Below are 21,038 nucleotides of genomic sequence, written 5' to 3'. Positions count from 1 at the left end.
TCTGCAATAGCCCAAACTGCACAGAGTAAAGTACCGACCTTATCATAGAAACATAGAAAATAGGAACAGGAATAGGTCATTCGGCCCTTCGAGCCTGCTCCACCATTCAATATGATCATGGCTGATCCCCTATCTCAATGCCGTACTCCTATGCTCTCCCCATATCCCTTGACGCCTTTAGAGTCCAGAAACCTATTTCCTTCTTAAATATATTCAGTGACTTGGCCTCTACAGCCTTCTGTGGTAGAGAATCCCACAGGTTCACCACCCTCTGAGTGAAGAAGTTTCTCCTCATCTCAATCCTAAATGGTCTACCCCGTATCCTGAGACTGTGACCCCTTGTTCTAGGCCCCCCAGCCAGAGGATATATCCTCCCTGCATCCAGTCTGTCCATCCCTGCCAGAATTTTATATGTTTCAATGAGATCTCCTCTCATTCTTCTAAACTCCAATGAATACAGGCCTTGTTGGCCCAATCTCTCCTCATATGACAACCCTGGCATCCCAGGAATTAGTCTGGTGAACCTTCACTGCACTCCCTCAATGGCAAGCATACCCTTTCTTAGGTAAGGAGACCAAAACTGCACACAATACTCCAAGTGTGGTCTCACCAAGATCCCTACAGCTGCAGTGAGACATCCTCTGTCCATTACCACCATGTTTCATCATGAATTCGTGGTCTAGATGGGGTTACTTTAGGGTTTGCCTGTTTCCCCAGTAAAGCTATTTTAGTCTGTAATTCATAAAAACCATTCTTGTTTAGTTACAGATCTATATACATCTCAGTATCTCTACACAAGGTTGTACTTCTGCTTCCCTCCAGATCGCAGTTACTTAATCATGTGACATCAGTAGTTACATCAGTATCAGGTGCTCCTGATTTTAACCCTTTACACATTCTGACTTGGAACTATTTTGTCATTCCCTCACTGTTGCTGGGTCAAAATTCTGGAACTATTTGAACAGCACTGTGGGCGTACCTATCACACACAGATTGCAATGGCTAAAGAAGATTGTACCTTCTCAGGTGCAATTAGGGATGAACAATAAATGTTGACTTTGTCAGCAATGCTCATGTTCCATGAACGAATTAAAAAGAAATAAAAATTGGCAAAGGGTGTGTAATGTTCCACTGTTAGAAACCCTGCTTCACTACATTCAGGCAGTTGACATTCAATCCTTACACAGGTGATTTGCTGTGATTTACATTCCTAGTGTTTTATAACATTTATTTCTTCCTCACCATATAAACTAACGTAAGCAGTGCCCTTTTCTCTGCTCTTCATGCAGTGGGTTTCTCTCACGCAGTAGCCACCAGTAATGCTGTCACTAAAAGGATTGTTTCCTCTTACATAATTGGTTCTCATAAAGTTGAAAGTCACAATTAGAACTGATTGCCATGGTCCCTCCTTGTGCCTGGTGATGGCAATGACATGAGTAAAGGTCATGAATGCTGGCTTTCTGCCACGTGTGTGTCTACTCCATCGCAGGGAGCCCAGAGGATTTTTATCTATGTTTCTCTTGTAACGGGAATCCTTTTAGTTTTGCTTTCAGTTTCTCAACAGACCTTTTGTGACTTTTCAAAGGGTATTTTGTACAAAAAGGACTGGGAATATAGTAGAATCCCATAACCATACTACATACATATAATATCTATAATATATAATATATTTATACCTACATTGAAAAACAGAAGAGGACTGTGTTCAGGAAAGCCTGTGCGGGGAGGAGAGAGAGAGACGGAGCGTGACAGAAGGCAGAAGCCAATAGCCATGCTTCACATCTGATTTGCTCATGTACAGTCAAGTGACGGACTTACTGGCAGTAGTATCAGGGATGGAAGTATTAGGTAATGTATACATTCCATTTCATCTCATTGTAACAGCTTTAAAATTGCATTAGCAATGATGCTATCCTGGCAGTAATGCATCAACTCTTCAATATGTGGTTAGCGCAAGATGCTTTATGAACAGATTAACGGGGAAGTGACAGTCACATCGTGCATGACTCTTGATTTACTGTCAAGTTTTTTTAATGCTCCCTGCTATTTCCTGCAGATGTCTTTCTGATGAAGAATGCCCTTTGGTCTGTATATAAGTCCAAAGGCCAATTTCTGTTACAGATTTTTCTTTAGACTTGTATCTGACAGAGTGCAGTTACTGGTGTTAGAAGCTGCACACAGCTACCTCTGTTGATTGAACACAAGAGGGTGGGAGTGTGCCATCTTTGCTGACTTGCCTTCAGATCAGTACCCAGGGAACCCTCTCCCTGTGCTCAGCACTATTGTTGAAAGCATTTGTTTTATTTCCTTGAGACTGCAGTAAACTATCCATATACATGAGGAAAGAGCTTGCAGTTTTGATTAGCTGTTTCTGGGATGATGCAAACTGCATTCCCGGTAACTGATCTGGAGAGGGGAGGGAATAATAGGCAAGTCTCTTGTGTTCAGAGACCTGAGTGGGCTACCTCCAGCTTTTCTCACCAGGAGTTGGGCCTGGTTTTCACACAAACAATACCCTCTGTAATTGTAAGTGACCAATCAGCTTCCTGATTTTCTGAGGAAGGAAGGGTTTTTTTTGATGGAATGTACCAGATACTAAATATCTGTTACCCCTTATGAAGGGCAAGGAGTAACTATTGGAAAACATGTTATACTTAAACAGAATGTCTGTAACCCGACATAACTGTGAGAAAATTAACCACTCTAACACACTGAATAAATGATGAGACATGTGAATGTGAATATGGTCATGAGGTGCAAGGAGGAGAAAGTCATTCACATAATGATATTTGCGCTACCCAGACTAAGCCGATTCCCCAGAGGGAGGCAGTATTGCAGGCCACTACCTGTGCAGACCATGCAACATTTTTCAATGGTATCAAGGAGAAAACCTGTGGGTTGCACAGTTAGCAGCTCATGGCGATGCAACATGGACAAAGTTCTCCTCTATAGTTCATATCATGAGTGTTATTTAATCATGTAACTCTGACCCTTGTTTTTAGTGTATTTACTTAACCTGCTGAAATTGTGTCCAATGTGGAATTGTGTGTTGTACATTTACACAGTGCAGAAGAAGGGAGGGTAGCTGCTGAAACAATCATCACATAATTCCCCTAGTGACATCTCTGATAGCTTTTTGTTTTAAAGGTTGGGTTTTGAGAGGCTAGGTTAGTGAAAGGATTTGATAGGTCAGTTACAGAGAAATTGTTTCCTCTGACAGGAGGGCCTGGAACAGGAAGACATAACCTTAAAAGTTAGAGCTAGGCTGCTGAGGGCTGATTTCAGGAAACACTTCTTCACAAAAATGGTAATGGAAATTTGGAGCTCGTTTCCCCAATAAGCTGTTGAGGTTGGGGGTGAACTGAAAATTTCAGAACTGAGATTAATAGATTTTTGTTAGCAACATAGGAACGTAGGACTTAGGAGCAGGAGTAGGCCATTCGGCCCTTCAAGCCTGCTCCACCATTCAAAAAGATCACGGCTTATCTGGTATGTGGTCTTAACTCCAGTTTGCTGTCTGCCCCATAACCATTGACTCCCTTGTCTATCAAAAATCTGTCTAACTCAGCCTTGAATAAATTCAATGACCCAGTCTCCACTGCTCCCTGAGGAAGAGAATTCCTCAGACTAACCACCCTCTGAGAGAAAAAAACAATCTGCTCATCTCCATCTTAAATGGGAGACCTCTGATTGTTAAACTGTCCCCTGGTTCTAGTCTCCCCCAACAAGAGGAGGTGAGGGCATTAAGGGTTATGAAACCAAGGCGGATAGATTGCGTTAAAATACAAATCAGCCATGATCTATTAAATGACAGAACAGGCTTGAGGGACTATGTTTCCTCCTGTTCCTGTATTCCTTAGTGGGCTATTGTACAATTCACCTTATTAATGGTTATTATAGTGATAGAACCATAACCCCATGCTATGTTTATCATCACTGTCCTTACCACCATCATCCAATTGCCTTCCTTAGCCACATGGGTCTTACCCTCATTTCATTACAATAGAAACACAAACACCAAATCCAGAACAAAAAAACAAACTTACTCTACAACTCAATTCCATTTCTGTTTAAATAAAAGCAAAATAAACTGCAGATGCTGGAAAGCTGAAAGAGAAAGTGCTGCACATACTCAGTTGGTCTGGCAGTCTCAACTTGAAATGTTAACATTCTCTCTCCACAAATGCTGCCAGACCTGCTGAGTATTTTCACCATTTTCTGTTCTTATCCCATCTGTACGTAACAGAAATAATTAAGAATCACCCTAGTGCAAGCTCGAAGTGCCTGGCTTCTTTGCTCCTTTACCTATTGTGGTTCTCCGAAGAAGTGTTTCCCTGGTGGCTCCAGCTTGGTAGGTGAAAGGTACCTCAGTTTCCATTGTGGACACTGCAGTTGGCCATGGTGGGTGATCTGCAGCCTCTGAGGGCCCGGCTGCAGGAGTGAAATCAGTGAGAGCCAGGGCAGTCTGACCCAGCTGGCAGGAGGTCCGACACTAAAAAGCGCACTGGTGGAGTGGGTGGCGAGGGAGTAGGCATGCTGTCTTCCTGAGAGAAGACAACAGGTATCACAGAGCCAAGGCCACACTCCTGGGATGGTTCCTTCACTTCCCTTCTCTTCCTCCTCACTCTTTTCACTCCTTCCTCTTTGCTTTCCACCTGCTCTTAGTGCTTCACTATTCCACCCCCCTCCCCTCTTTCATTGCCCCTTCTGCTCCCGCCTCCCCCCCCACAACACACGCAAGAGCCTTTCCCCAATATTGTTCATATTTAAAGCCTTTTTGATGTCCTTGTTACTCTGTATTCATGAAAGGTTTGAGTCTCTGACAGTTGACTTTGAAGCCATTAGCACCCCTCTGGGATTCTTACTGTTGAGCTCGTGGCTTTTACATAGTCCTGGGCTGACGTGTGATTAGCAGGTTGGTTGCATTCTGTTAACAGTATTTATATCACAGAGCAGAATAATTATTACTCATGGGACTTACTTTATTATTATCATTAGACAATCGATCAAGGCGTCAGGATAACACCCGATCCAAGCTGTAGTGAAACTGGATTGACCATCTCTGAAAAAATGTTCAGATCTCTCAGTGCTGAGAATCTCCTCCCACTTATACATCTGATTTTCCTACTGTTCCTATATTTAGTGATGTCAGAAAGAAAGACCTGCATTTATAAAGCACCTTTCAAAGTTTCAGTATGTTTCAAAAAGCTTCATAGCAGACAAAATACTTCTGACGTGCATCACTGTTGTTTCGAGGCAAATATTGTAGGCATTTTTTTGCACAGCAGGAACCCCGTTCAGATAGATTAAATGCTCATTTGTTTTTAATGATGTCAGTTGATAGATAAGTATTGGCCAGGACAACGGGGAGAACTTCCCTCCTCCTCTTTCAAATAGTTCCATGGAATCTTTTATGTCCACCTGACAGAACAGATGGGGCCTTGGCCAGATGCCTCATTTGAAAGCCAGCACCTCCAACAGTGTAGCACTCCCTCAGTAGTGCACTGAAGTGTTAGTTTAACTAAGGTGCTTAAGCCTTGGGAGTGGTGCTTGAACCCCAGAACTTTTTGATGTGGATTCACTGATCCAAGGCTGGATTTCTTGGATGCCTCCCACTGTTCTAACACTGATTTACTTTCAAGTGGCTGTTTCCAATCTACTTTTGTCAAACCACATTTCAGTTTAGTAAAATTAGCCTTTCCCCAACTTCAATCTTTTACTCTTCTTTTATCTTTGTTTTTTACATGGCTGCATTAACTCTAGCTGAATTATGATCGCTTCTATCACAGTGCTCCCCAACTGATACCCCTTTCACCTGCCCAGATTTATTCCCCAAAACAGGTCCAGATCTGCCCCTTCTCTTATTCGGTTTGCTATGTACTGGTTAAAAGTTCTCCTGAATGCATTTTAACAACTCTATGCTGTCTATGCCTTTTTCCACTGATTTTAATCCAGATCAACATTCGGGCATTTGAAATCCCCTGCTATTACTGTCCAATTGATTTTGCACTTCTCAGCCATTTTCCTACATATTTGATCTTCTATCTTCTTCTGCCTGTTTGGATGTCTGCAGTATGCTTCTAGCAGTATGACCGCCCTCTTTTGTTCATTAGTTCACCCATATGGCCTCATTTCAGCATCACAGCTGTGACTGTTTCTATAAGCAATAATTTGACCCCCTCCTTTTTTATCCCTCTCTCTATCCAGTCTGGAAATCCTGTAACCAGGAATGTTGAGCTTCCATTCTTTCTTTATGCCATCTCTCAGGAATAGCTATGATATCATACCTTCAAGTGGCTAAGTGTGTCCTCAGCTCACCTGCCATATACACTAGACTCCTTCCAATGAAGTATATACCACCAACCACTCAACCACTCCTTTGTCTTCTATTTTCTAGCTTTTGTTTTCTAGTTTTTGTTTGCTTATTAATTTTCTACCTTCCATTCCCAACTTTGCTTCTCTTCTTTCTGAATCTACACTCAGGTTTCCGGCCCCTTGCAAAATTAGTTTAACCCTCCCAGAGGCACTCACAAACCTCCATGCAAGAATATTAGTCCTGGCTCTGTTTAAGTGCAATTCCCCACAGCCTGTACAGATCTCACCTTCCATAGGAAATCCCAGGAATCTAAAGCCCTCCCTCCTGCGCAATCTCTCCAGCCACACTTTCATCTGCTCTATCCTACAATTTCTATATTCAGCAGAGCATGGCAGCGGGAGTAATCCAGAGATTATGATCTTTGAGGCCCTGCTTTTTCACTTCCTACCTAGCTCCCTGAAATCTGCCTGCAGGATCCTGTTCCTTTGTATATCAACGTAGTTGGTACCAATATGGACCACAACCCCTGGTTGCTCACTCACACCACCCACCGCTCCCCCCTCCCCCAAACCCAGAGTGCTCTGCAGCTGCTCAGTGACACCTTTGACTCGGCACCAGGGAGGCAACACACCATCTTGGAGTCATGTCTGAGGTGCAGAAACACCAGTCTGTTTCCCTGACCACTCAGTCCTCTATCACTATTGTTTCCTGACCTCCCTCTTCCCCACACAGATGAGCCACTCAGTCATGCTGTGGACTTGGCTTTGGCTGTATTGTCAAGAGGAACCATCCATCTCACCAGCTGAATATCAGTAAGAGAGTGATATAAACTTGGGGCATCCTGGATTATCTGCCTGACAGTCACTCATTCCCTCTCAGAGAGGGGAAATGGTGATGTAGCGGTCATGTCACCGTAATAGTAACCCAGAGGCCCAGGCTAATGCCCTTGAGATACATGTTCAAATCCCATTATGGCAAATGGTGGAATTTAAATTGAAAGCTGGTCTCAATAATGGTGCCATGAAACTATCATCGATTATCATAAAAACCAATAATAACCTTCCGATCAGGAAACCTGCTCCCCTTACCTAGTCTGGCCTACATGTGGTTGACTCAGATATGAATCAACAGGTGATAGATTTTAGATGACTGCTGGTAATCAGCCTTTTGTCTCTGCAACAACAAGGGGTTAAAGTTCAATCTTTTGCATCTTTCCTATCTCCCTTTCAAGTGTCTCTGCTTGAAGAAGGCCATGGCAGAGTTTTAGGTGTGACATTTCATGTTCTCTCAGGACAGATATGTCAGTATAATCCACATAGGAATTTTCCAGACAGTGGTCACTTTACATTATCAGCCATCTTTTGCTCAGTACTTGCTTGTATTTCTTTAAAAACACACACGTCTTCCGTAAAAAATTCAATATGTCTGAAAGTAATTTGCGGCTATAATTGGCTTTTCATGACGCCTGGAACGTGCCATCCAGGTAGCTCCCAACCTCATGAACACGCTGCAGTGACACCAGCTGCTGCTGAAGCTCTAAAACCCGGAGCTCAGGCTCCTGCAGCTAATGTTGCTTCCTGGACCTATGGTTGCTCAGGACTTGAGGAGCATCCTTGTGCAGGATTTTTCAGCCCTGCCCACCGCTGGGATTGTCCAGTCCCATTGTAAGTCGATGGATTTCTGCCTGGGCTGCCAAATCTCTCGCAGCTGATCCCGCCATGACAGGGCCAGAAAGTCCCAGCCCTTGAGTTTCCAAATACTCCTACATATTCCATATGAGTGACTGCAAACCCTCACATAGCACCTGCTGATGTTTCATACCTCCCTGATTGATAAAGAAACATTGTAGAATGTCTTACATACAGCACAGAAACAGGCCATTCAGTCAACTACTCCATGCTAGTGTTTATGCTCCACTCGAGCCTCCTCCCATCTTTCCTCATTTAAATCTATCATCAAAACCCTCTGTTCCCTTCTCCCTCATATTCTTGTCTAGCTCCCCCTTAATTATTCACTTCAACCAGTACCTGTGGTAACGAGTTCCACATTCTCACCACTCTCAGTGTAAAGAATTTTCTTCTGAATGCCCTATTTAATTCTTTGGTGACTGCCTTAAATTGATGACCTCTAGTTATGCTCTTCCCCACAAATGGAAACAATTTCTCTCTGTCAAATCTATCAAAACCTTTCATAATTTAAAAATCCTCTTTTATGTCAACTCTCAAACTTCTTGTTGTGGTATAAGGGACTGACACATATAGGGTTAACGTGAGACTGAGTACAGTACTGCCTACCCAGCAATGCAAGAGAACACATAATCCACACCTAGGGGTAATGTAGTGTTGTTCAGAGCCGTGTGTAGAAGCAAGCATGGAGAGAGCTCCTAGCTTGGACCTTTAGTGTAACTATGTATGTAGTTTCTAGTAGTTAATACATACTGTTGAGCTATCTAAGACTACGAATACCTTAATAAGGCCTACCAAACTACACCCAACACTGTACAACATGGTGACAGCAAGTTGAACAATTCAAAACCTCACAGAGACTGCAGAGGAAAATTAAAATCCTGGAAAACTGAATAAAAAAATCAAAGAAGCATTCTGACTTGAAGAAAAGCTCAAGAAGCGAAGACACAGAAGGAAATCACAGGGAAAAGCTCCAAAGAAAGGCTTGGAAGCTGAAGGCAGAAATTAAATTCCTCACTGCAGCAGAAGACTCCATTGAGTCCCATGGAAGTTCAGTTCCAATATCCAGAATATGCAGAGGCAGCAGACTAGCTAAAAATGTAAAATTCCTGTACAATGGAAGTTCTGAAAAAAGTGAAATACTGCAGTGGTAGAAATTGCCAATTATATCACAGTCCGAGAGACCCAATTCCCATGTCTGTGCCTGAACACATGGCTGCTGAGCTCGTTCTGAAGAAAGAAAAAAAAATTAAATTTAAATGTGACTAAGTAGACGGCTTTAAAAACCCAGCAAAATCCAGGATTCGACACTTCCAAGAACTGAGACTAAAGTGGGGAAGAGTCTAACCAGTTGACTCTAACCAGGCAGCCATTGTTGAAAAAACTTAAATGCTGAGATCGTGAACACCGTTCACATGGAAGCCTGCCAAAACCGACAAGCACACAAAAACGCGTTGTGCAGAAGTATAAGCTGGAGCCATCTTGGATTTTCAGAAACCTCTTAAAGCTGAACTTGCAATTTAAAAAAAATTAACCACAGGTCAGAAACCCACTCTTCCAGATCAATGTGGACTTATACAAGGCCCATGTCAATCACAAAACTGGGGACTCTGGAGAAAGAGATTCTTAGACACAGGATTTCTACAAGTCTGGATAAAAAGATAGAAGCTGAACAAGTTAGCACACTGCTTTATTTGGTAGGTCCACTTAGTTTAACCTCAGAAGTAACAAAATCCTCGAAAGGGCTAAATTTATTAAGCGTATCCAGCAACCAAGGACAAAATTTTTAGGTCGGTGGGCGGGCGCGTACCCGACCTGCTCGAGCATAAAATGATGCGCATTGACGTTGGGTGAGTGTCCCAACGTCAATGTGTAGTCGCGCGATATTTCGTTCACCGGACGCGCACCGGAGTCGACAGCACACTCACCGATAGTGAAAAGGCCTATTAAGGCCATTAAATTATCAATTAAGTTCAATTTTTTGCTGCCTGCCGAAACTTTTGGTTGGCAGGCAGGTGAAAAGGCCAAGCGGCCTTTGCACTTTTTAGGAAACCTCCTTCAAAGAAAATAAAAATAAAATAGACTTTAAAACTTAATTAATAACATGTCCCTGCTCATGTGACAGAGACACATGAGGGCACACGTTTCATTACATTTTTATTTATTTATTTTTAATAACTCTTCATCTCCCTGAGGCACTCTGTGCCATCCTCCCCCTGCCCACACAGGTAATGCTGAGTGGTGCCTTCCTGACCGCCCCTGACAAGCCCGCCTGACATGGGTGAAATTCTGTCCCATGAGAACCTATCGACTCCTTCATTAACGAGCTGTACAGAATGGCTGAATGCTGAGATTATGGTGACCTGAAATTTGAGCTATTCAGGGATAGAATAGTAGCAGGAGTGGCAGACGGTGCATTCTCAGACATGCTTCAAGTGAAGGAAGATTTAACCCCTGAGAAAGCCATCCAGATTGTCAGGCAATCTGAAATCTGTTTGCAGTACAGATACATATTATGGGGAGAAAGCAAATTATGGTACAAAGTAAACCCCACTGTCCAGTTAGTGAAATAGCACAGAAACGGGGGCACTCCAGGCCAAGGGAAGCAATATCCTAACCAACCAGTAGAGTAACCATGCCAGCACTGTGGAGCAAAGCACCCCTACAGGTGTGATCAATGTCCGGCATTTTCAGCTCAATGCTTTCAATGTAACCGAGTGGGACACTTCGGGAAGCTGAGCAAAGCCAAAACATCAAAACGTACAGAAGGTCCCATGGGGATTCGTGAGGTCAAGACAGCACACTGGGAGGACACGCAACCATGCTTCTTAGGTGAGGTCAAAGATCTCGGAATTTTGTTTCGGAATGAGGACATCTGATTAATGGCCGTCTCACAAACTTTAAATTGGACACAGGGGCCAGTGTTATGATCCTATCGGACAAAGAGCCATGGCTTCGGACAACAGATACACCATTTTTTGGAGGAATCCGGCTTCTGGTCATAGGCATGATTCCGGAAGCATTAATGTATGGCGGCAAACAAATCTTTGAGCTGATATATGTCATCCGTAATCAGTCTTTTTCACTTGAGCAGAGATGCCTGTGTAGCCCTAAATCTCTTCAAATTGGCAGAAGATGTCAAGACAACCACTGTCATAAATTATACAGAACTGCAAGTTCCTTAGAGCTCCAACAAGAAAGATTCTCTCGGCTGGGACTTCAGATCTGAATTGTCTTCTCTCTTTGCAGAGCAGATTGTCCACTTTCATTACAGGTGCCAGAAGCCCCTCATTGGTCAGACCAGCCAACCACTCAGTGGTTACCATGACACTTCAAGTAGATGATAGTCAAGAGAGGAACCAGCAACGAGAAGAACCTCAACATCTGGCTCCGACACCAGTTGGAAAGATAAACCCTGAGACCCCAGAGCAGATTCTGCAGTCCCCAGCCAGCACGACAGTGTCACAAATGATGCTGGAACCAAATAGCAGCCAACTGCACACCACACAGCCAAATGTAAAGGTGAGTTTACTGCCAAGTCCACCCTCAGAACAGGAAGAGCTGTCCTCCATCCCACCATGTGTCATGGCAAGCCGCATGAAGGAAGAAGAGAAAAAAAACACTATAGAGACGAGCCCAGAGTTTGCTCATTCTGTAAAGAGCGAGATAAACCAACCGCCATCTATCACTACAGTTGGGGGACCGACAAACAGTGATTCAATGCCAAAGAAGAGGAAAAACAGGATGAAAAGACACCCAGATGCCAAAACAACCTTCGATTCAACAAAGTTAGCCTGCAGCGACAGAGCCTACCACTCCCCTGACATTAGTGAGAACAAGATATGAAAGTGTTATAAGGCCTCCAGACCGCCTGAACCTATGATCCAAGAGACTTGGGGGGGATGGGGGTGGTGGGTAAGGGGGTTGGTGGATGGTGTAGTAATAATGATGTAAATACATGGGATAAACTGGGATACCTTGTAATTGCATTGGACTTGGGGAAGGTATAGTATAAGTGTCTGGCAAACAAAGGGTTAAGGTTGGACTGAGACAGTGATGTAAGAGAATACATGACCTGCACCTAGGGGTCAGTGTAGTGTTGGACAGAGCTGTGTGTAGAAGCAAGCATAGAGATAGCTCCTAGCTTGGACCTTTACTGTACCTATGTATATAGTTTCCAGTAAATAAATATTTATTGTTGAACTACCTAAGACTACAAATACCTTAATGAGATCTACTAAATTACACCCAATACCTTACAACACTCTTTACAAAAGAGATCAAGCCTGTTTGTTCTCTCCCGACTGAGATTTCTGATATCATCCTTGTAAATCTTTTTTGCACTCTCTCCAGTGCCTCAATATCTTTATTATAAAATGGCAACCAGAATTGTACACAGTACGTCATGTGGGGTGCAACTAAGGATCAATACAAGTTAAGCAAAACATCTTTTCAATTCTATCTCTCTAGAAATAAATCCGAGTGCTTGCTTGCTTTTTTAATGGCCTTGTTAACCTGTGTAACTAATTTTAGTAATTTGTGTACTTTTACTCCCAGGTCCCTTTGCTCCTCCTCCCTATTTCAATTCTTATTTTCTAAGTACTGTAATATGCAACTTCCTTATTGTTCTTGTCAAAATGCACTATCTCACATTTATCTATGTTGAATTTCATTTGCCAATTAAAAGCCCACTCTGCAAATTTGTTAATATATTCTTGAAATTTGTTGCAGTCTTCCTCAGTATTGACTATCCCCCAATTTGATGTCATCTGAAAATTTAGAATTGGTATTTTTGATTCCAAAGCCTAAATCATGAATTGTGAACAGTAGTGGCCTAAGCACTGATCCTTGTGGAATACCACTTCCCACCTTTGCCACTCAGGTTAGCTACCCTCTATTCCCATCTCTGCTTTCTATCTTGCAGTCAGTTAGCAATCCATTCTGTTGTTTGTCCCTGACTCTGCATTCTCTGACCTTATTCACTAGTCTATTATGTGGTACCTTATCAAAGGCTGTTTGAAAATCTAGATAAATTGCATATACAATGTTACCCTTATCTGCTCTCTCTGTTACCCCTTCAAAAACTATAAAGAGATTGGCCAAGCAAGACTTTCCTTTTTGAAATCTGTGCTAACTATTCATGATGACGTTTTTGGTTTCCACATGTTCTAATCTCTCCTGTAGTAAGGATTCCATTTTTTCCCTGCTACTGATGTTAAGATTACTGGTCTATAGGTGCATGCACATGTTCAATCTCCCTTCTTAAATATTGGTATGATATTAGCGATCTATCAATCTCTGGCATTACACCTTTAACAAATTATTGAAAATGTATAGTAACGCCTCTGCTTTCTCTCCTCTAGATTCTTTTAAATTGTGTGGTTTTATTGACCAGGGTTTACCCTCTCTAAGTTTGATTATTTTAATATTTCACCTCTCTTTATCTTAAATGCAGTTATCTACTTTCTAATTTCATCATCTGATGTGATGTTCACTTGTTCTATTTCCCTGGTAAATACTGAAGCAAAGTAATTATTTAATATTTCTACCATTTCACTAGCAGTGCATATAATATTATCCTGTCCTTCATTAAGTAACCAATTCCCATCTTAATTTTCCTGATTTTATTTTTCCAAAATATTTTACTGTTTTGTTTTACGTTCCTTGATAAGCTAAGTTCATAGTTCCTCTTTTCCCTCCTAATTGCTTTTTAAAAAATTTCTATTATATTCTCTTTGTATTCTCCCCTGTCATGCTCTCCCCTGTTGTCCACTTACTTAGTGTCTGTCTCTATAGACTTAGAAGGCTTCCTGCATTTAGAGATGCATGAGGCAGACAAAGCTCACGCTTAATGTTTGTTTCCGTAGCTTGTTTTTCCTGGAACGGGTTGCTAGCCTGAAGCCAGATGCCATAGCTTGAGGGGTGCCACTCCACATCAAGCATAGCTGGCCAAGAGAATTTCCCACTCTTATTGCCTGCCTTAGGCATATTGGAAGGATATGCAGGTTGATAATCAACCTATTTGGCCATGTTGTGAATGTGCCTTCTGGGGCCATCAAGCCTTGAAGTGGCACTCGAACCTAGAGCTTCTGGCTCAGAGGTAGGGGCGCTACCCACTGCACCACAAGACCTCCATTTCTGCCTCTGTCCTTGCTCTCAATTTTTTCCTTATGTTTTTATTCATCCACTGTAACTCATTGGTGTTTAGCTTGTTTTATTTAGCAGAATATATTTTTCCTGCACCATTTTTAATGTTTCTCATTGTTGCTCCACATCGTTGTTTGCAAATATGGTCCATTTTATTTTCCCAAGTTCTTAACTCAGCCCCTCAAAATTGGCTTTTCTCCAATCTATTACCCTGGTCGTCATCATATTTGCGTCCTTCTCAATTATTATCTCAAAGCATGTTATATTATTGTCACTATTATCTAGATGTTCCCCAACTTTCACTGGCTCATTCGCCATTATTAGACCCAGCAGTAAATCTTCCCTTGTTGGGCTTTTTACATGTTGGGTTAGAAAGGAGTCCTGTTCACAATATAGGAACTCCATTTCAGAATTCCGTTTACCTACTTCTTCTGTCCAATTAATATTAGAGCAGTTGAAATCCCCCATGATTAATATTCTGTATTTTTATTCATTTCGCTAATTTATTTGCATATTGTTTCTTCCACGTCCCTTCCACTATTAGGTGGTCTGTAGAACATGACTATTAATGTGATTGATCCTTTTTAAATCTTTCATTTCCAATCACATAGGTTCCATTTTTGTCTTCCTGATAGCCAAGTCACTTTTTCCTACTGTCGCCATGTTATCAACTCCACCTTCCCCTTTTCCCTCTCTATCTTTCCTAAGTAGGCCTTGAGTACAAGAGCAAGGAGATTATGCTGAAATTGTATAGGACACCAGTTCAGCATCAACTGTTGTGTGGCATCCAGTTCTGGGTACTGCACTTTAGGAAAGATGTGAAGCCAAAGCCATTGGAGAGAGTGCAGAAAAGGTTCACAAGCATGCTTCTAGTGATGAGGAACTTCAGTTATGAAGATAAATTGGAGAAGTTGGGACTGTTTTCCTTCTACAAAACTGAGAGGAGATTTGATAGAGGCATTCAAAATCATGAGGGGTCAGGACAAAGTAGATGGGAAGAAACTGTTCCCACTCAGGATCGAGAACAAGGGGGCACAGATTTAAAATAATTTGCAAAAGAAATAAAAGTGGCATGAGGAAAAACTTTGGTCATGCAGCGAGTGGTTAAGGTCTGGAATGCACTGCCTGAGTTTGTGGTGGAGGCAGGTTTAATCACAGCATTCAAAAGGGAATTGGACTGTTATCTGCAAAGGAAGAATGTGCAGGGTTATGGGGAGAAGTCAGGGGAATGGCACTAGGTGAATTGCTCAATTGGAAAGCCAGTACAGACATGACGGGCTGAACAGCCTTCTGCACTGTAACAATGCTGTGGATTCTGTGAATCATCCTTCAATGTTTAACTCTCAGTCCTGATTTTTCTGTAGGTGTGTTGCAGCAATCTCTACTATGTCCAGTTCCTTATAACACACTATTGCCTCCAGTCCCCATGTTTTATTACAGACAATGTGTACAGGCAGGTTAACTCATTTTTAATAATAGTTCCTCGCACTGTATTTTTAACCATCTTTTGACACTCTTATTCCAAAATTCTATTTATCCCCTGGTTATCTTAATTCTCATTTAGTTTATTTTTTTTCTATGCTATCCTTTCCTGTTTTGTTTTAATTAGATCCATTTCATTTCCCATACATCCCTCCCCCTTGGAACGTCTTTCTGTATTAAATGTAAAACTCATGTTGTCCAAAGCCTTTAGCAGAACCACTGAATACTCTGGCATTAACTGTTGGCAATGCACAAAGGTCATAAACCTGTTGTAATTCTAAGCCTTGTCAGCATGCATTTATTCATCTGGATCAAGGGCCTGTCAGTGGACTAAAGCTTTGTGAATCCAATGAGGTAATCAGAATGATCTATATAGTACAGTAAAATAGCCTAGGCAGGGCACAGTATTTCTTTTCATAAACCTTGCTACCTGTCATTACAATCTTTGGTCAAACTTTTTCCATTGTAACGTGGTCTTTCCCATGCTGGATCGGCTATGTTAGTAGTCATGATGCAATTGCACATTCCAACCACTAGGTTCATCTATAGAGCAAATCCTGAGCAAATCCCAACTCTATCTCACTTCTCATAAAACATTTTGATTTTTAATTTAACATTGTTGATGAACCACCTAGGCCTTGCTGTTGACTCGGCCTTGCACCGTTGATCGCTCAGCCACCACGTTGGTGTCAGTGTGGCGTGCTCTCTTCCTCAGTCCCACTGGAAAAATTGTCTGCCCTCAGCCCACTTCCTCCGTGTTGTATGTTCAATAGGTCTCACAAAGAGACATGTATGGCTGAACATTAAGCATTTATTGGTAATACATAACTATGTACATATATAGAGGGTATAATCCAAGCGAGATGCTAACTCCATGCATGCTTCCAAAAGGTTTCTGTCCAGCCCGCAACTGACCCTAGTTTCAGGTCATGTGTCTCTTTACATCACACTGTGAGCGGTACTGTTTTCCAGCCCCACATTAACCCTTGCTATGCCAGATACCTTATATTATATCTCCCCTAAGTATTCACCCAATGTATTTACATTACAGTCATGTTACCCCTTCTCTCCCACCTCAAGTCTCTAACTCTATAAATTCAGATGGTCTGGAGGCTTGACAATTCTTCTGGATCTCATTCTGGTCATATTCGGAGGATTGGTAGGCTCTGTTGATTTGGGCTACCTTTGTTGATTCAGAATTTGAGTTGTAGTCTGTGTTTCTGGCACTTGGTTGTCTTCTGATACGCTTTTTCTGCTTCTTGGAGTTGATTTTCTCTTTGTCAACTCCCCATCTGCTCTGCTTGGGGACCACTGGCATGTCCCGTTCTTTCCAGAAAGAGTGTTCACTTTGTTCATTCATGGTATGAACCTGGTTTTTCTTTTTCCGTGTGGTCCACTGTGACCTTTGTGGGAGCTGAAGGTTTCTCTCCCAGTCACTTGGATGTTCCTTATCAGTGGGCTCACCTTACATTTTGGCTTTTATCACAACATTTGTTCTTCCGTGTGTCTCTGTGCCTCACTGGGGTGTGTTCTGGCGAGCTGATGGTCACTAGTTCCTTGCTCCAGCATCGTCTTTCAGCTTTGCATGTTGACTGGAAGTTGCAGTGTCTGTGCTGTGGTGTTCACAAGTAATGTGACAGCAACCATTGGAGCCTGGGGTTGGAGCTCATTCTTCTGTTGCTGGTCATTTTCCTGTCTGTCTTCCACTCAAGATACAGTGGTGATTATTTGAAGGTTTGGCTGGTCTGACCAAAATGGAACTTCTGCTGCTTGCAAAGAAATTAGACAAACCAGCTCTGCAAAGAGTGAAGACAATTCAAAGCTGAAGTCCCAGCCAAGAGTCTCTTTACTGCTGCGCCTCTCAGGAACTTGTAGTTTCATGTAGTTGATGACAGAGGTTGTCTTGACATCTCCGGCCATTTTAGGATGGTTAAGGGCAACAGGTATCTCTGCTCAAGAGAGAAAAAGATTGGTTTCGAATGATGTACATGACTTTAAATATCTGCTTGTGGCCATACCTTAGTGGTTCAAGAATCATGCCTATGACCAGAAGTCAGATTCTTCCAGGCACTTAGAGTGGTGTGTCTGTTGCTCGTAGTCAGAGGTCTCTCAGCCATGGTTCCTTATCCGAGAGCACTGTAACACTGGCTCCCATGTCCAATTTGAAGTTGGTGAGTTGACCGTTTACTGAGATGAGTGCATTCCAAAAAGAGAATCCAAGTTTCTTTACCTCACCCAAGAAGCACGGTTTGGTCTGTTCCTGGTGTTGTACCTCAATTTCATGGATTGTCTTGGGATCCTCCACCCATCTGTGTGCCTTAGCTTTGCATAGTTTTCTGAAGTGTCCCAGGTGATTGCAGTCGAAACACTGCACTGAGATTGCTGGAGATACCTGTGAGGCTGTTTGGCTCCACAGTGCGAACGTGGTTCCCACCCTCTTGTGGTCGATTTGGGTATTGCTTCCCTTGGCCTAGAATCTCTCTGTCCCTTTGTTGCTTTGGGTTGGGTTGGGATTGCTCTATCCCATGGCTTGCTTTTGCCATGCAAAATGGATCGGTACTGTTGGCGGATCTCAGACTGCCTGAATATTTGGATGGTCTTTTCTAGATTCAGATCTTCCTTGGCTGTAACATGTCTGAAAGGGCACCATCAGCTACTCTGACAACATTTTGAACTCTGAGTTAAGGTCACTGTAATCACAGCCTTCAGCCAAGCTATACAATTCATTAATAAAAGAGTCAACTGATTCTCCAGGCTGTTGGACACATTTGTTAAATTTCACTCTCTCTAAAATTTTGTTGCTTCTTAGATTAAAATATGTATTGAATGATTTTAGAACTTCATCAAATTTATCTGAGGATTTGTTTATTCCTTTCCTTGCAATAATATCATCAGCTATTGGACCTACTGAATAAAGCAATGTATTCACTTGTTCAGCTTCCGTCTTTTTACCTAATCCTGAAGCTATCATATATCTTAAAAATCTTTTCCGGCAAAGTCTCCAAATTTTGTGTTTTGTCTGGTCATTGGATCAGTCCAACTTGGTCTGGTAACGGTGATTTATTGTCCATGGTTGCTTTTAAAGTTCAAGTGAAAACAGCTTTAAATCCTGCGCCGGTTTTAAAGATGGTGTCACAGTAACCGTTTTTTCAAAGAGTTTGGTAGGCTCCTGTGGCGATGATAATCCAGATCTCTTTGTCTTTGCTTTTGTGCAACAATTTACTCAATCAACTACTCTGGGCCTTCCCTGAAATAACAGAGGACTTTCGGGCGTTTTATTATCGATTACCAGCTTTGACTGAAGTTTTTAAACCTCCCGCTTTTTAAAATTCTTTTCTTACAATGAGGCCGGCTGCCACATGGTATGCCACTGATTCTGAACTGGGGCTGCCCAGAAAGGGGCTGCTCTGATCTTTTAACAGCACTGAAGCTTTTTAAACTAGTTCTGGCTTAGAACACAATGTTTTCCTCACCCCTGCTAGGTTCTTTGACTCTGCATTCGGTGGACATTCACAATGGAGCTCCACGAGATCTTGTGGAGTCCTAAACTACACAGTGGAGTTCTTTCTTCTGCCTTTCTGCTTCCAATTCTGTAATGGAGCTTCTCTCAGGCAATCTCCCTGTGTCTTCACTTCAGGTGCTTTCAGTCAGGTCAGAGTGCTGCTCCTTTAATGTTCCAGCTTTTGAATTTTTGCTCCACCTTCTCTGAAGGTCTGGGTTTTTCCATTAACTGCTACCATGTTGTATTTTCAGTAGGTCTCACAAAGAGATTTTGAGTCATGTATGGTTGAACATTAAGTGTTTATTGGTAACGCATAACTATGTACATAGGTAGATAGGGTATAGTCCAAACATGAAGCTAACTACATGCTTGCTTCTACACAGGTCTCTGTCCAGTCCACAACTAACCCTAGTTTCAGGTCATGTGTCTCCTTACATCACACTGTGGGTGGTACTGTTTCCCAGTGCCATATTAGCCCTTGCTATGCCAGGTACCCTTTATAGTACACTCCGATCCTGGGGTAGAAATCAGTATGTGTGCACCTGTGTTCAGATGTTAAATGGCGCAACAATGACAAATTTGGCAGTGCATCCAATCTTCACCTGCTCTGCTAAATTCATCAGGTCCATTTATCAAATGTCCCTGGTAGCTGCTGAAAACAGGCCTTATGTCCTTTACCTATGTACCTGATGCCTATTCTATGCCTCTGGCTGAGGCAGGTTGGCGATATGCAAGAGCTGGGCTTGCTCTGCTCATCATTTCCTCAGCAGCAGCCAGTCAAAGCAATTTGCATAAAAAGATCAGGAATCATTGCTGTGGGACAGGGAAAGCAGGAGTGCATAATGCATCAAAGCTGGGCTACTGTAGCTGAATAAAAAGCATTGCTAGTAAAGAAAATCCTCGACCAATCTGTTTTACAAGCATACTAGTGTCTGACAGTAGTGGGCTTTTGTCAGAAGAAAACCTTGTTAGCGGTTGAACTGATAGCTATTGTTGGTGGTTTGGGAAGGCAGGTGCTCACCATGTTGGAGGGACACCTGCTCTGTGGGCTGTCCATACCCAGGACACTACAGGTTTGCCATCCTCCAATATCTGACATTGAATTGATGGGATGATCCCCCCATCTCCAGCTAGGTGAGGCTCTTTCAGGAACACAATCACAACTGTAAATGGGTTCAATCTGTTCCAAAACAAGGTCCTGTAGGCTCCTTTGATTGCAGGCAGCCTTTGAATATACTGTCTGCTATCTCTTATTTTTAATCCATTAATGTCAACTTAGTTCTGTAATTGGAGCAGCCAGTGGTTTACCAATAACCTTGTAAATGTATTCAACATTTATGTTCTTACACCTTTAAGGTGAATTCATCTTAAGAACTGTCTTGACTCAACGAGGCTGTCAGGCCTTGTGATGCCAGTTTGAGGTGGTGCCCGTTCTGAGTTGGTGAGCAGTGGAGGGCACAGGGAAGGTGGCTTCATGCAGATGTCATGTGAAGTATTTAGAAAGGCTCACCTGTACATCTGATAAACATTCATAGTACAGGCATCATCTGTATTTCCCAACCTTCATAACACATCATGGAAGCTTTTGATAAATGTACATAGGAACAGGAAGAGGCCATTCAGCCCCTCTATCCTGTCATGCCATTCCATTAGATCAGGACTGATCTGTACCTCAACTCCTTTCTCTATGCCTTTGATCCATATCCCTTGATATTCTTACCAGGTGAAAATCTATCGGTCTTAGCCTTGAAAATATCAATTCACACGCAGTATCCACACCTTTCAGGAAAAATCCCAGATATTCACTCCTCTTTCTGTGTAAAGGTGTTTCCTGATTTCACTTCTAAATGAAATCTGGTTTCAAAGAGATCAACAACCTTTCAACACCTGAACAGCTATTCTCAAC

General features: G+C 42.4%; 1 protein-coding gene across 2 annotated transcripts in view; it reads left to right on the top strand.

Annotated features, from left to right (window-relative positions):
- Positions 1–1,656: 1,656 nt before the first annotated feature.
- Positions 1,657–21,038, top strand: part of LOC144683682 (muscleblind-like protein 3) — a 264,924-nt gene continuing 245,542 nt past the window's right edge. For both annotated transcript variants that reach the window (XM_078546944.1, XM_078546942.1), the window contains exon 1: positions 1,657–1,848. The gene's annotated coding sequence lies outside the window, so the exon portion shown is untranslated. The remainder of the gene's footprint in view (positions 1,849–21,038) is intronic.

The sequence above is a fragment of the Cetorhinus maximus genome, chromosome 8 (genome assembly GCF_964194155.1).
Source record: "Cetorhinus maximus chromosome 8, sCetMax3.hap1.1, whole genome shotgun sequence".
Classification (NCBI taxonomy): Eukaryota; Metazoa; Chordata; class Chondrichthyes; order Lamniformes; family Cetorhinidae; genus Cetorhinus; species Cetorhinus maximus.
This window is presented reverse-complemented; position numbering and strand designations above follow the sequence as displayed.